Below are 14,151 nucleotides of genomic sequence, written 5' to 3' on the forward strand. Positions count from 1 at the left end.
CTTGTTAGACATCAGAGAACACACACTGGTGAGAAGCCATTTCCATGCTCTGAGTGTGGGAAGTGTTATACACAGAAACCATATCTGGTTAGACATCATAAAAGTCATACAGGGGACAAGTAGTTTATATCAACCGATGTACATGAAACAAGGTTATGGCAATACTCTAAAACTGTTGATATTAATGTAAACTATAAATTAGGTATGAAGTTATAAACTGTATACAGATGTGTTCTCATACATTATTGCCGCAGTGGCACCATACAGTCCTTTTCACCGTCCCAGGTTCCATGCAACTCCGCGGAGTGTCTACCGCTCTAATGTGCATCTTAGTGATTATTTGATATGTGACACTTGTATAGTGTTAACTCTAGCTCCGGTGGCAGGCAGGGCGCCGGAGCTAGAGAGGGCAACCTTATGCGCGCGAAAAGGGGGTGTGGTCATGAAAAGGGGGCATGTCTATAAGACGCGTCCCCTTTTCGTCATACTTGGGGGCGTGCCCGGCGCTTACGGACATGCCGGGCAGCCCCCAAGCGCTGCAGAAAGGGATAATAGATGCCCGGCGCATGCGCCCGGCGTCTATTCTCCGGCGGTGACCAGGTCACCGCATGTTTCTCCACCCGCGGGACACTGCATCCCGCGGGTGAGAATGGCACCCGCAGGCTGTGAGAGCAGGGCGCTTTTTACCTTCCTCCTGGTGGGCAGGGTGCTTTTTGCCCTCCAGAAGGAGGGCAGGGCGCCGCGCCCCGCTAAAACAGCCTAGCAGGAACGCTACTTGTATATCTGTGTGCGACTGATTTTACATCTGTATACGATGTACCACCATGCAGCGGCTGGAACTTTTTTTAATGCCAAATTACATTGTACTGATGCAGACTCAGTCGCGCATAGATATATACAAGTGTTAAGCTGCACACACTGTACGATCTGCACAACCAACGATATCATTGAACGATTTCCCTTGAACCTTCTGTAGTGCAGGACAAACGATATTGGGTGTACACACTGTATGATATCTATGATAGATATCTATCAGTGAAGTCAGGCCACGTCTCTGAACATGCAAATTGTGAAGAAATCTTCCAAATTGGCCTGCATGTACGGATGACCATAGATATCGTTATCGTCCATGCGGGAACGCGCATCGTTTGCCGTTCGTTGGTCGTTCACTGCACAAAAATGAACTCTATGAACCATTTATTTTTGAACTATATCATTATCGTTCAAACCATTCATAGGTCTCGTACCGTGTGTGTGCACCTTAACACATCAAATTAATCAGTGCAGTCTCGTAAAGCGATTTTGACGCATCGCATTTCAACTATGAGGCTCAATTGAGCGAAAAAGAGGTGAAAAATATGCTACACCGCTCGGTGCAGCTCTCTTGCCAGGCGACTCCTGCTGCATGGCATATTGAGGCTAGCTGTATGAGGACATATCTGTACACAACATTATATTTATGGAGCATATCCTTGACCAGTGACACCTGTGGATGTTTTCTACCTGTCTGTGTGTATCAGCCATTTTCCTTTTTGCGAGGCAATCTTGCTTACCACTGACTGCATGGACCTGTACACTTCAACAAGATGGTAACCTCTATCCTGGCTACAGGGTAATATCCGGATAACCATCATTTATGCGCATACAATAGACTTCCTGTGGTATCCACAGTGACTATTTCTACAATAGCATTTGGATCTTTATAAGATGGGTCCCCTTTTTATTCCTTGACCTCATGTTTGGAATATATTTGTGTTGTTATATTAACAAACAGTTTTCACTTTCATATTTAATGTGATTTATTGTTATGCGTATTCTTCTTAATTATTAAAAGGTAAATTTGTATTCGACCAAGCCGTATATATATATATTTATTAAAATGTTATAATGATGTGATCATCCGAAAACATAGGCAGAGTAGATGTTCTCACCACAAGATAGGAATAGATTGGTCATGTGTGCCATTTATCATAGTTTCTTATTCTGTTAGATATCAGCATCACTCTTTTCAGTCATAACAAACCACATTGTTGTTATTTAGGGCCCTATGTAATATTTTATTCCAGCAATTGACTAGAAAGATACTGGTGGAACTTTGACAGTAGAACCTTATGCTTTGTCATACTTCTATATTCAATTACAGAGATGATTCATATGATTCTGTAATCTGTTGGGGCCTGTAAGAAAAAATATGTTTCTTACATGCCCCACAGACCACCCTATGCTCTCCAGGTGTCATCAGACCTTCTCACGTGCCTCAAACATGCACCACAGCCCTCCATACATCTTCCACATGCCATCAGTCCTCCTTTACATACCCCACTCGCCTCCTTACACCTTCACACATGCCATCAGACCTCACACGCCCCACAGACATTCCTACACTTTCCTACATGCCACCATCAGATCTCTGACATGCTCCCACAGACCTCCATACAGCTTTTTACATGTCATCAGTCCTCCCTACATATCAAAATGTTCACATATAATCATCCAATTAGAACACTTATACACTGGACACAGCAGTGAGGTAACTCTTCATGTATGCTCACACTGCTACCCCATCAATAATTGCTGTGGTAGTACTGATGGACTGGGCATGCCATCAGACCCTATTCCCCGTAACCCATCAGACCATCTACATGTCCATTGGGCTTCCCAACAGACCCATCAGACATCCACATATGACCCTTATATATCACCAGACCTTCCCACATGCCCATTAAATGCCTTGACACCCCTCCCCCATTCAATACAAATTAGTGATTGCTTATATCAGCTTAATGGTCTTTGTTGCATATATGTCCGAATACATGATTAAGCACCAGGCAGCGTCAAGGCTCCTCTGTACCAGCGTCCGTAATGCTACATAATAATAGCACCCACTCTGGATCATCATTGCATATTGTTGTGCCACATGATAACAAGCACATACATAAATATATTTAAGTTGAGAGCAACTCACCTAGAAGGTACCCCTGAAACCTGGAAATAGCACTACAGGAACCAGCACACCTTTACCCCACATGCACATTGGATACATCCCACACATGCCTTCAGATCTCCCACAATGTCGCTTATATGCCCATTAAATACACCCACTTGCCTGTCAGACCCAAAGGCTTGCCCCTTACATGTCATTAGACCTTCCCATGTGCCTTCAGACCTCCCAGTGTCCCTTACATACTTATCAGATCCACACACGAGGTCTGACCTTCCCACATGCCTTTATGCCATCAGACTCTCTGCCACTGATCAGATGTCCCCATATGCTCTTATGCCATCAGAACTCTACAAAAGTTCAATCACATTTTCTCTCACTCAACATTTGCTGCTGGACCGTAGCCCGGGTGGTGCTGCCCTATGCAGAGCAGGAGAGCACACTAGTCCTGCCCAGATTGGATTAGCTGCACTGTGTTGTGACCTCCCAGCCACTGACTCAGTCGGCACAGCAGCGTATCAGTGTAAGTGCTGCAGTGTCAGTTACGACCCCCCTGCTATGCATGAAGCAGACCTGCAATGCGCTTTGTAAGGCTACACGGTGTCAGTGCCCAATGCTCCTGCACTAATCCCCGTCCCTAAATTTCACTTCTGTGCAGCTGCCTATGACATGACCAATCAGAAGCTGAATGTAACCTATGCATACATATCAACAGTCCAGGTTTAGGTGGACTGTTGCTCAGTGGATATTGAATATCTGTCTGTCAAATGTAGACCCTTTTATTTGCCCAGAGAAGTTTCGGTGGCAATTATCATTGCCGTTTATATTCCCCCTCAGGCTAATGTGACAATTGCCCTGGGAATTCTTTACGAGGAAATTGCGAAATTACAATCTGTGTATGTTGAGGCAGTTTTCATTATAGCAGGTGATTTCAATCAAGCTGACCTGAGGAAAGTATTGCCTAAGTTATATAAAAATGTATCGGCTCCAACTAGGGGCATGCGTACCTTGGACCAGGTGTATACAAACCTCAAGTCAGCTTATGAAACTGTTGTTTGCCCCCATATTGGCAGATCCGATCATATGTCCCTGTTTCTCATACCTGTTTACAGGTCATTAGTTAGGAGAGTGCGACCGGTCAGACGTCTGGTAACTATATGGCCGGAGGACGCACTGACTAGATTACAGGATATGTTGGAATTCACAAACTGGGATTTGTTTATTGATGAGAGTAGGGTAAATGGCGATATAGATATTGACTCTCTAGCATCATTGATATTAGGTTACATCGGTTGCTGTACGGATAGTGTTACAGTAACAAAGAGTATTAAAATATTTCCCAACGTGAAGCCTTGGTTGAACGGGGAAGTTCGATCTCTACTCAAGGCTCGTGATAGAGCGTTTAAATCTGGTGATTTAGAAATGTTGAAATCTTCCAGGTGTGAATTGCAGAAAGGTATTAGGAGGGCTAAAATTAGTTACTCCGCAAAGATTGAAGCTAGAAGTCATGATAACAGGAATCCGAGAAGCCTGTGGCAGATGATCCAGGATATTACTGGTTGTAAAATAAAAAAGGAGGTGATTAGCAATGACAATAATCTATTAGCTGAAGATTTGAACCTGTTCTACTCTAGGTTTGATCAAGAGAATAGTTTTTCTGTTACGCCCCAAATTCCCCGGGTGGGGGAGTCTCCTCTTATGTTGGAGGAGTATGATGTGATTAAATGTCTACGTCGGGTTGATTTGTGTAAATCAGCCGGCCCGGATGGGATTAGCGGTAAAGTCCTCAAGGGGTGTGCAGACCAGTTAAGTTGGATATTAACGGTCTTATTTAATTTGTCCCTTTTTAATTGTGTAGTGCCGAGATGTTTTAAGAAGGCAAATATTGTTCCAGTTCCAAAAAAGGGGGTAGTAAAATGCCTTAATGATTATCGCCCAATTGCACTAACTTCATTGATAATGAAATGCTTTGAAAGGCTGGTATTAGGACATATTCAATCTTTTTTCCCAGTAGATTTTGATCCTTTTCAGTTTGCATATAGGAAAAATCGTTGCACTGATGATGCGGTACTTACAGCACTTCACTCTATTTTAGCTCATTTGGAAGTGAGGGATTCTTATGTTCGGATACTCTTTGTTGATTTTAGTTCTGCTTTTAATACGGTTATTCCCATCTCACTAACATCTAAGTTGTTTGACTTGGGGTTAAGTGGGTCTATTTGTAACTGGGTTTTAAACTTTTTAACTGATAGACCACAAGTAGTTAGAATTGGAGGTGCTGTGTCGGGGAAAGTGTTGATTAAGACTGGTGTTCCCCAGGGTTGTGTTCTCAGCCCCCTATTATACTCGCTATTTACCCACGATTGCGTGTCGACTTCTGATTCTGTGAAAATCATCAAATTTGCTGATGATATTGCAGTTGTTGGGTTAATTAGCAGGAATGATGAGTCCCATTATAGGAAAGAGATCAAAAATTTGGTTTCTTGGAGTGGTGATAATCACTTGCTCCTAAATGGTGACAAGACAAAAGAACTGGTAATTGATTTTCGTAGGAGATGTTTAGAGCAGAAATTGCCAGTGTCTATTAACAACCAGGATGTTGATATAGTTGAGTCTTTTAAATTTCTGGGTATCCAGGTTGCGGCAGATTTGACATGGTCTTTAAATACACTGTCCCTAATTAAAAAGGCGCAACAGCGTTTGTTTTTCCTAAGACGTTTGAGGGCCTCGGGAGTTAGCAAAGTAACTATGCTAAACTTTTACAGATGCTCAATTGAGAGCATTCTGACGTTTGGTATCATTATCTGGTATGGCAACTGCACAGCGAGTGAAAGAAGTGCACTGGAACGGGTTGTTAGGACCGCCAGCAAAATCATTGGCGTGCAGCTGCCAACTATTCATGATGTTTATGGGCTTAGGGTTCTAAAGAGAACCAAAGGTATCATATCGGATCCAAGCCATCCATTTCATGAATTTTTTGATAAGCTCCCATCTTTAAAGCGGTTTAGAGTACTTCGGGCACGTACGAGTCGCTTGAGGGTTAGTTTTCTTCCATCTGCTGTGCGCATGTTGAATGCTATGATTGTATCTCTTTAGTTAATTTTAATTTTATTATTTTTGTGAAATTGTTTGTGATAACCTTTACCATGGATTGCTATTCACTGTTTTAAAAACGTGCAATGTAATTTCGTCTGTCAAACTTGTTTTGCTGATGACAACAATAAATACAATACAATACAATACAATAGGTGGGGAAGTCCCAAATCCTCTAGGTCAAAAGGGATGTAGTGTATGTGGAAATGAGCATGCATTGACAACTGGGCAGAGCTTAAGATGGGGTTTGAGCAGGGCTCATGTAATCCTGTTTCTGCTGGTGTCCATGTTGGGAGCTGTGCCTAGGTATGCACTAGGGGTTTTCAACCCTAGCCCTCCAGCTGCTGTGGAACTACACATCCCAGCATGCACTGCCATAGTTGTATCATGTTGTTATATCAAAAAGGTGGCAGTGCATGCTGGGATGTGTAGTTCCACAGCAGCTGGAGGGCCAAGGTTGAGGACCCCTGCACTAGGCCAATAAATAGGTGTATTTGTGTATGACTAACCAGAAAATATACAGCCCCCACAGAGCATTTAGTTTATTACCTCTGGTGGATCCAGCAATCCTCTGATTGGCTGAATGGATTCCTCGTCTGCTTTGTACATAGTAAGGATCTCTCACCTTATCTTTGGACTTCATGACATTAAGGAGATTTGTTTTATTGACATCTAGTCATTTACATATTGGATAATTAAATGGTGATTAGATGACCTAGATTCACAGGAAGCTGATGGCTGAGTACAAATGATAAAAGGCCTCATACACAGCAGCCAAGTGGTCTGTTACAAATATTCAAAAACATAAACTTGAATGTGCCCTAATTGCCAGCTTTGTGTTACATCACACAGACACACATCTGTCAGTGGTGCATGGGTATTTAACTGTTTACTGCAGCTGTGATGTATTGAATGGTCACCAGTGCCAGGAACTAGCTCTGTATTTGTGGTGACCAGCTGATGGGGACCTAGATTGTACATATACCTACTGATGGTAACTGGTGCTAGGACTGGCTGGATCCAAGATTGAGCCCAGTGGTTGTATCCTTGAGCCGGTATCTCCACCAACAGCAACATTTGTTACTCCGTTATCTTACATCTCAAGGCTTTCACCCACCTCTTATATTATAGGCTCAATTAGGCAGGGTCATTATTACTTTCTTCTTCAGGGTCCATAGGCTCCACAGAGAGACCTTCGGGTGTAGCTGGTGGATAAGGAATCCGGGCACCACACAGTTAGCTCTCAGCTCCTAGGATGCACTGGTCCACTCTCCCTATACCCCGCCCCCTAGTCAGAAGCACCTCAGTTTCGTTGGTGCCTGGCCGGAGTCGGGTCACCATTACGCAGAGGGCTGCTTAGGCAGCCCTTAAGCTTGTTATTTTTATGATTTATTTTAGTTTAATTTTTCTTCAATTAGAGCGCAGAGCAGCAGACTGTCTGTGGGACATCTGTGCTGCCGCTCCGTCACCCCTCCGGTGCCACGACGCTAGTACTAATCTGGGGATCTCGGCGGGCATTCCGGGGGTCATCGCTAGCCAAGGCCCCTGGGGAGGACCTAGACTGCAGATAAGGTGGGTCACCACTCGTGGTGACTTGCGCATTAAGGCAGTCAATACCTCCAGTCTCAGGAGACAGACCGGAGGTGGCTGAGTGTGGAGGGATGCAGGCTCTAGCCACCGCAATCCACTAGACCACCAGTGACAATCTGTTCAGGATCCAGCGTCCCGGGGGTTAACGATCACCCAGGGGAGACAGCTTCCACATTACAGCGGCGCCTTTCCTCCGAGGTCTGGCTTCCCTGAGCTGTTCTCCTCCAGCCATGCCCCCTCTGAGGTATCCAGCAGCCATTTTATTCAAGTGGAGCTCTCTCAGGACAGCGTGAGGTCCGGACCTCCTACATACTTCTCCCTTGGGTTAGTGTATGTAGCGCTATAGCCTAACAGACACGGAGTCTGTGTAGTTGATTTATAGTGCCAATTTGCAGTGTAAATTCTGCAATGTACTGTATGTGACTTATGCTAGCGCTGCCTGTCTGTGTCTCTTTTCCTAAGTGCCAGCATATATCTATACCTTTCCTCTAATTCTGCCCTAATACAGGTGGTTCCTTTTACGTCACATATATAAAAGATAAAATTTGTGAGGTCTGTCACATACTGTTGTGTGCTGCACTGTGCCATATTTAGGCAAAGGCTACTGCAGCTTACCCAAGCGTCAGACAGGACCAGTGTTTCGCATATCTAGGCAGTGAACTCCTGCAGCTTATCCAAGCATCAGTCAGGACCAGTGTTTTGCAGTGTTATTTTCTGACTATTACCCCAACATACCGGTGGATTCAGGGGTTTTCCTGTGCCTTACATCTATAGAACTAAAGTATTTGTGAGGTTTGTCACATACAGTTGTTTGTTGAACTGTGCCATATTTGGGCTGTGTGCTCCTGCAGCTTACCCAAGCATAAGACAGGACCAGTATATTGCATTCCTACTAGTATCCTACATACACAGTGGCTGCATTATACCCAGTGCCATATTATGTGCCATTTACTCTGCAGCTATGTCTAGCAAAGACAAGAGTAACAACAGGCATCTGCCCACATACTGCTATCATGCAAGTTATGTGTTCTGCAGGCTTAAGTGAGGAGGATGTCATACAAGATGGGCTATGTAGTTGTAAACTCCACCTGGCCCATCAGACAGAGCTGGTACTAGAGACCCCATGGGCTTCCTTTTCTCACTATTGCGGACCGCCTAGCGGATCCGGCTGTAATTCTCCCTTTGGGGTTATTGCAGCTGGCAGTAATTCCCCCTTTGGGGTTGCCATAACGGGTTTGGGCGATACAAGTACCTTCTGTACCCCCACCATGGGTAGACATACTCTCTAACTCAGTACAGAGTCTGGTGGCTACATCTCATGCCTTTCAAACCATGTTGCAAGATGAGAAGCCCCTACCCAGTAACCCCTTTAAGCGTCCTGTGGTATCGTCAGTCCACGCAACTCTCAGATTCTGAGATATCATCCGAGGAGGCAGAAGATGCTGATTTCGCTAACACTGACTCCTCTCTGGAGGAGGATGAGAGTCGGTCAAAAATATTATTCCTGCCTTGGTGCGAGCTGTCAGATCCATCTTATTAATAGGAGATAAAGAGCCAGCCCCTAAATCTAAGCACCCTCTGTTTAAATGACAGAGGGTGACTTCACCAGAATTCCCTCTATCGGGTTAACTAGCTGAACAGCAGCCTGGCAATCACCTGGTAAGAGGTTTCAACCACAAAAACGTCTAACCTCATGTTACCCTTTTTCTGTGGCTCATTGTGCGAAATGAGAAACGCCTCCTGCGGTGGATTCCCATGTTACGCGTTTAATTAAAAGCGCTACGTTGCCTATACCTACAATTACTTCCTTGAACTACAGATAGGAAGGTGGAAACTTGCCTGAAATCGATATACTCTCTTTAAGGGACTGTTGCCCGTCCACCCATGGCTAAAGCTATAGAGAGCTGGACTGATGCACTTGAAGACTCTCTTCCCTCAGAAGCTTCTAGGGATCAGATGTCTTTTGTTGTTCACATTCAAAATGCAGCTCCCTGCAGTATATTGGAGAAGCAACATTGGATGCCAGTCTCCTAACCTCCAGAGCTTCGGCCATGACTGTATCTGCCCACCGTACCCTGTGGCTGCGCTCATGGAAGGAAAATGCGGACTCCCAAGAAAAGGCCTTGAAGGCTTACCCTATAATGGAGTGATCTTGTTTGGCCCTGACCTTGACAAGATTGTAACCACGTTGGCAGCATCGAAAACGGCATTTCTGCCTTCAGCTTTTTCTACTACAAGGCCTCGGACTACATCTTTTAAGTCCTTTCGTCCTCAAGGAAAGCCTAAAGGCCAGTCCTTTCCTAGGCAGTCGGTCTCCACGAGGGCCGCCAAACCCAGGACTAAGCTGACCTGGAACATCAAATGCTCTGCTTCTAAACCCGAGGATAAACCCTTAGCCTGTCGGGACGGGCCTCCATCTGGGGGATCCCAGACTGAGAGGCCGAATTCATCAGTTCGCCCAGTGCTGGAGTCAAACCACCACGGATGCTTGGGTAAGAGAAGTAGTCTCTCACTGGTACGCCCTCTCATTTCTCAGACTGCCTCCCCACCAGTTTTTCTACACAGGCCCTCCTTCAGACCCAAACAAATCCAGAAATCTATACAGTCCTTGCTGCAAGCAGGGGTAATTATGCCATTCCCACTATTTCAGCGAGGCACTGGTCATTCTTCTTCTTTCTTTCTGGTTCAGAAGCCAAATGGTTCTCATTGGCCTATCCTCAATCTCAAATTCCTGATCAAATTTGTAAAGGTGCCTAAGTTCAGGATGGGAAACCCTTCGCTCCATCATCTTAGCTATGGAGCCTGGGGAGTTTAGGGTATCGCTAGATATTCAGGATGCGTACTTACATATACCTATAGCATCCTCTCATCACCGTTATCACCGGTTTGCTATACTACAGCAATTCTTCCAATTTCAGGCTCTGCCCTTTGGACTGTCCACAGCTCCACGGGTGTTTACCAAAATTATGGCTATCATGGCGGCCCACCTGCGTGGTCAGGGTATCTGACTGCTACCATATCTGGACGACCTCCTGCTCTTAGCAGGATCCCCAGAGGTGCTTCAAAGCCATCTACAGCTAACCATTGCTTTCCTTCACAAGCACGGATGGTTAATCAATTGGAAAAAGTCCCTCCCTGAATCCCTCACAGAGGGGAGCCCTGCTGGATTCTCAGGATCAGAGAATCTTTCTGAAGTCAGACAAGATCTCCACCCTTCAACTACGAGTGCACAGATGTGTTCACAATCGCTGAGTGTCTATCCACTCAGCAATGCAAGTTCTGGGATCCATGTGTCCACCTTCGACATGGTGGAATATGCTCAGTTCTATTCCAGGCCTTTACAAAGGCTAATCCTCTCCAGATGGAACGAGTTAACACATCGGATCAAAGCTTAGATAATGGTGCTCTCTCCGGAGGTGCGTTTGTCTCTATCTTGGTGGCTACAGACATCTCATCTAACCAAGGTTCGCCATTTTGGATTCTGGATAATCATAACAACGGACGCCAGTTTCCGGGGCTGGGGCGCAGTGACCGGTCTGCACTCCTTTCAGGGCCGTTGGACATCGGTCGAATCAACCCTGCCAATCAACATATTGGAACTTCGTGCTGTCTACAGGGCCCTCAAACTGGCCCAGCACATACTTCACGGAAAACCTGTACAGGTTCAGTCCGACAATGCCACAACAGTGGCTAAATCCCTGTGAGACACTCGAAGTCGGGCAGCAATGACAGAAGTGTCACGCATTCTGACACGGGCCGACGGTCACCTCCCAGCCATCTCTGCTGTGTTTCTACTAGGAGTTCTCAATTGGGAAGCAGACTTTCTCAGCCGTTAAGACGTGCATCCCGGGGAATGGTCTCTTCACCAAGAGTTATTTTGGCTCCTAGTGAAGAGATGGGGCCTCCCAGTGGTGGACCTCATGGTCTCCCGACACAACCACAAACTGCCAGTGTACGGGTCCAGAACAAGAGATGCCGAGACAACCTTTGTAGACACATTATCAGTGAAGTGGACCTTCCAGTTTGCGTACCTATTCCCTCCAGTCTCCCTTATTTCTCGAGTTCTTTGGAAGTTCAAACAGGATGGAGGCACTTTCCGGCTGGTGGCTCCAGCTTGGCCCAGACGTCATTGGTACTGAGATCTTCGGAGTCTCTCCGTCGACACTCCGTTCCTGCTGCCTCAACGACCGGACCTGTTGTCTCAAGGTCCGTGCCTTTACCCGAACCTAGGTCATCTGATGGCATGGCTCTTGAGTCATCCCTCCTAAGGTCCAAAGCATTCTCTATTTTTGTCATCAGCATGATGCTTAGAGCGCGTAAGCCAGCTTCTGCTAGGATCTACCTCAGAGTGTGGCATACATATTTCCAATGGTGTCATCCCAGAGATTTCGAACCCCAGGTGTTTCGGATTTTCAGAGTCCTGGCCTTCCTTCAAGCTGGATTGGACCTTGGCCTTTGCCTGGCCTCACTGAAAGAGCATGTCTCTGCTCTGTCAGTATGGTTCTAATGTAGACTTGCTCCGCTACTGGATATCCACATCTTCCTTTGGTCCTTCCAGGGTCCTCCATTTGAACCCCTAGATTCGGTGGAACTCAAGTGGCTCACAGCGAATACTCTTTTTTTTCTTCTGGCTATTACCTCCGCCAGTAGGGTGTCAGAGTTAGGGGCGCTCTCCTGTCGTTCCCCTTTTCTGATATTTCACCAGGACAGGGCTGTACTTCGGACTCGCCTTGGGTTCCTTCCTAAAGTTGTTTCTAGTTTCCACATTAATGAGGAAATTATAGTCCCGTCCTTTCAATCACCAGACCTCTCAGCAGGTGAGGCCTCTTTGGATGTGGTCCGCGCCCTCAGGATTTCTGTGGACTCGTACCAGTTCCCTTCAGAAATTCGTTATTTGTGCTCCTATGGATTTCTCAAGAAGGGATGGCCAGCCAACAAACAAACATTGGCTAGATGGCTTCATATGACTATCTCACAGACATACACGCAGGCAGGTCTTCCTGTTACGACTTCTGTTACTGCTCAGTCTACTCGGTCTGTAGGTCCCTCATGGGCAGCTCGCCGAGGCACCTCAGCTATTCAGCTGTATAAGGCGGCCAAGTGGTCTTCTGTCCAGACCTTTCTAAGGTTTTAGGCGCCGGATTCTCTACTCAGTGCAGGAGCTCCCCCACCATTAAAAAAACTGTTTTGGGACATCTCCAAGGTCTCCCTGTGGAGCCTATGGACCCTGAAGAAAATGAGTTATGGTATGGTAAGAACTTACCTTTGTTAACTCTTCGAAGTCCATAGGGTCCACAGGGCACCCGCCCTGACGCACCTGGCTTCATATGGACTATGTTTCTGGTGACCAGTTTCCCGTGTGATTCTTGTGTGTACCAGTCTTCATTCTCTCTTTTTTTTATCCTCCTCCGGCCTTTGGCTTGTTACAAACTAAGGTGCCTCTGGCTAGGGGGTGGGGTATATGGAGAGTGGACCAGTGCATCCTGGGAGCTGAAAGCTTTAACTGCGGTTTGCCCGGATTCCTCATCCACCACCTACACCCCAAGGTCTCCCTGTGGACCCTATGGACTTAGAAAAAGAGAGTTAACAAAGGTAAGTTCTTACCATAACTATCATTTTCTGTTTTATGTCATTGTATGTTATTTGCTTGTATCGCCATCCCCCCAGTGTAAAGCGCTGAGTAATATGTTGATGTTTTCTAAATAAAATATAGCAGGAATACTGATAGCAGGGTGGTTTCTATAAGAATTACAGCTTAATACACAGCGTATGCAGCCATTTGGTGGCTGAAACAACATCCATGAGAATACAGCCTATCCATTCTCTAGGAACCAGTGACAACACTGAGTCTTGAATTAATTGATTATATTCTAAAGAATGTGACCAAAATGGCTGCCTGCACTGTGTTGGTGACAGCTTTACATTCACAGCTAAAGAACAGGTTTGCAAGAACATAGAAAAATACAGCGCTCAAGAGGTTTTTTTTTTTAAACATGAAATAGTGTGATTTGATTGTAAAAATATATAAATTTAATATCAAGAATTAAACATGAAAACACTATACATGTAAAAAAAATAAAAATAAAATATATATATATATATATATATATATATATAATAAAATGCATATGGGTATTGACAGCTGGCTAATCATAATCACAATCAAGAAAGTACCTCAGTTGAGAAATTGGTAATGTCCCTATTTCTGGAAAACCAGCCTTGAAAAGAAAGGCAATGGGTGAGTAGTGCCTAGTGTCAATTCAGTTTGTGGGAGGAATGAGTCCAAACAGTCCTTTAGCAAGATACTGTATCCTCACTGTGTATATATCTGTTGATGTTACTTTATCTGGCTTAGATGGATGATAATGCGTTTGGCATCACAGTTGCACTGAGCTTTACGCATGTCATTTCAGCACATAATCAAGCCGCACATAGAAAAAGTATACAAACCACTAAATCCTATCCTTAACAAACTGGTACATGTTAAGAAAATCGAATACTTTTGCTATTTAGGTGTACAGACCTTA

At 45.1% G+C, this 14,151-nt stretch overlaps 2 protein-coding genes across 2 annotated transcripts in view; one reads left to right on the forward strand and one right to left on the reverse strand.

Moving 5' to 3' along the window:
- The window catches only part of LOC148477813 (uncharacterized), a 204,395-nt gene that overhangs the window by 108,541 nt on the left and 81,703 nt on the right, over positions 1–14,151 (reverse strand). The window lies entirely within an intron of this gene.
- LOC148477818 (uncharacterized) overlaps positions 1–14,151 on the forward strand; it is a 55,094-nt gene that overhangs the window by 19,637 nt on the left and 21,306 nt on the right. The window lies entirely within an intron of this gene.

The sequence above is a fragment of the Taudactylus pleione genome, unplaced genomic scaffold (assembly GCF_031769625.1).
Source record: "Taudactylus pleione unplaced genomic scaffold, aTauple2 ptg000689l, whole genome shotgun sequence".
NCBI lineage: Eukaryota > Metazoa > Chordata > Amphibia > Anura > Myobatrachidae > Taudactylus > Taudactylus pleione.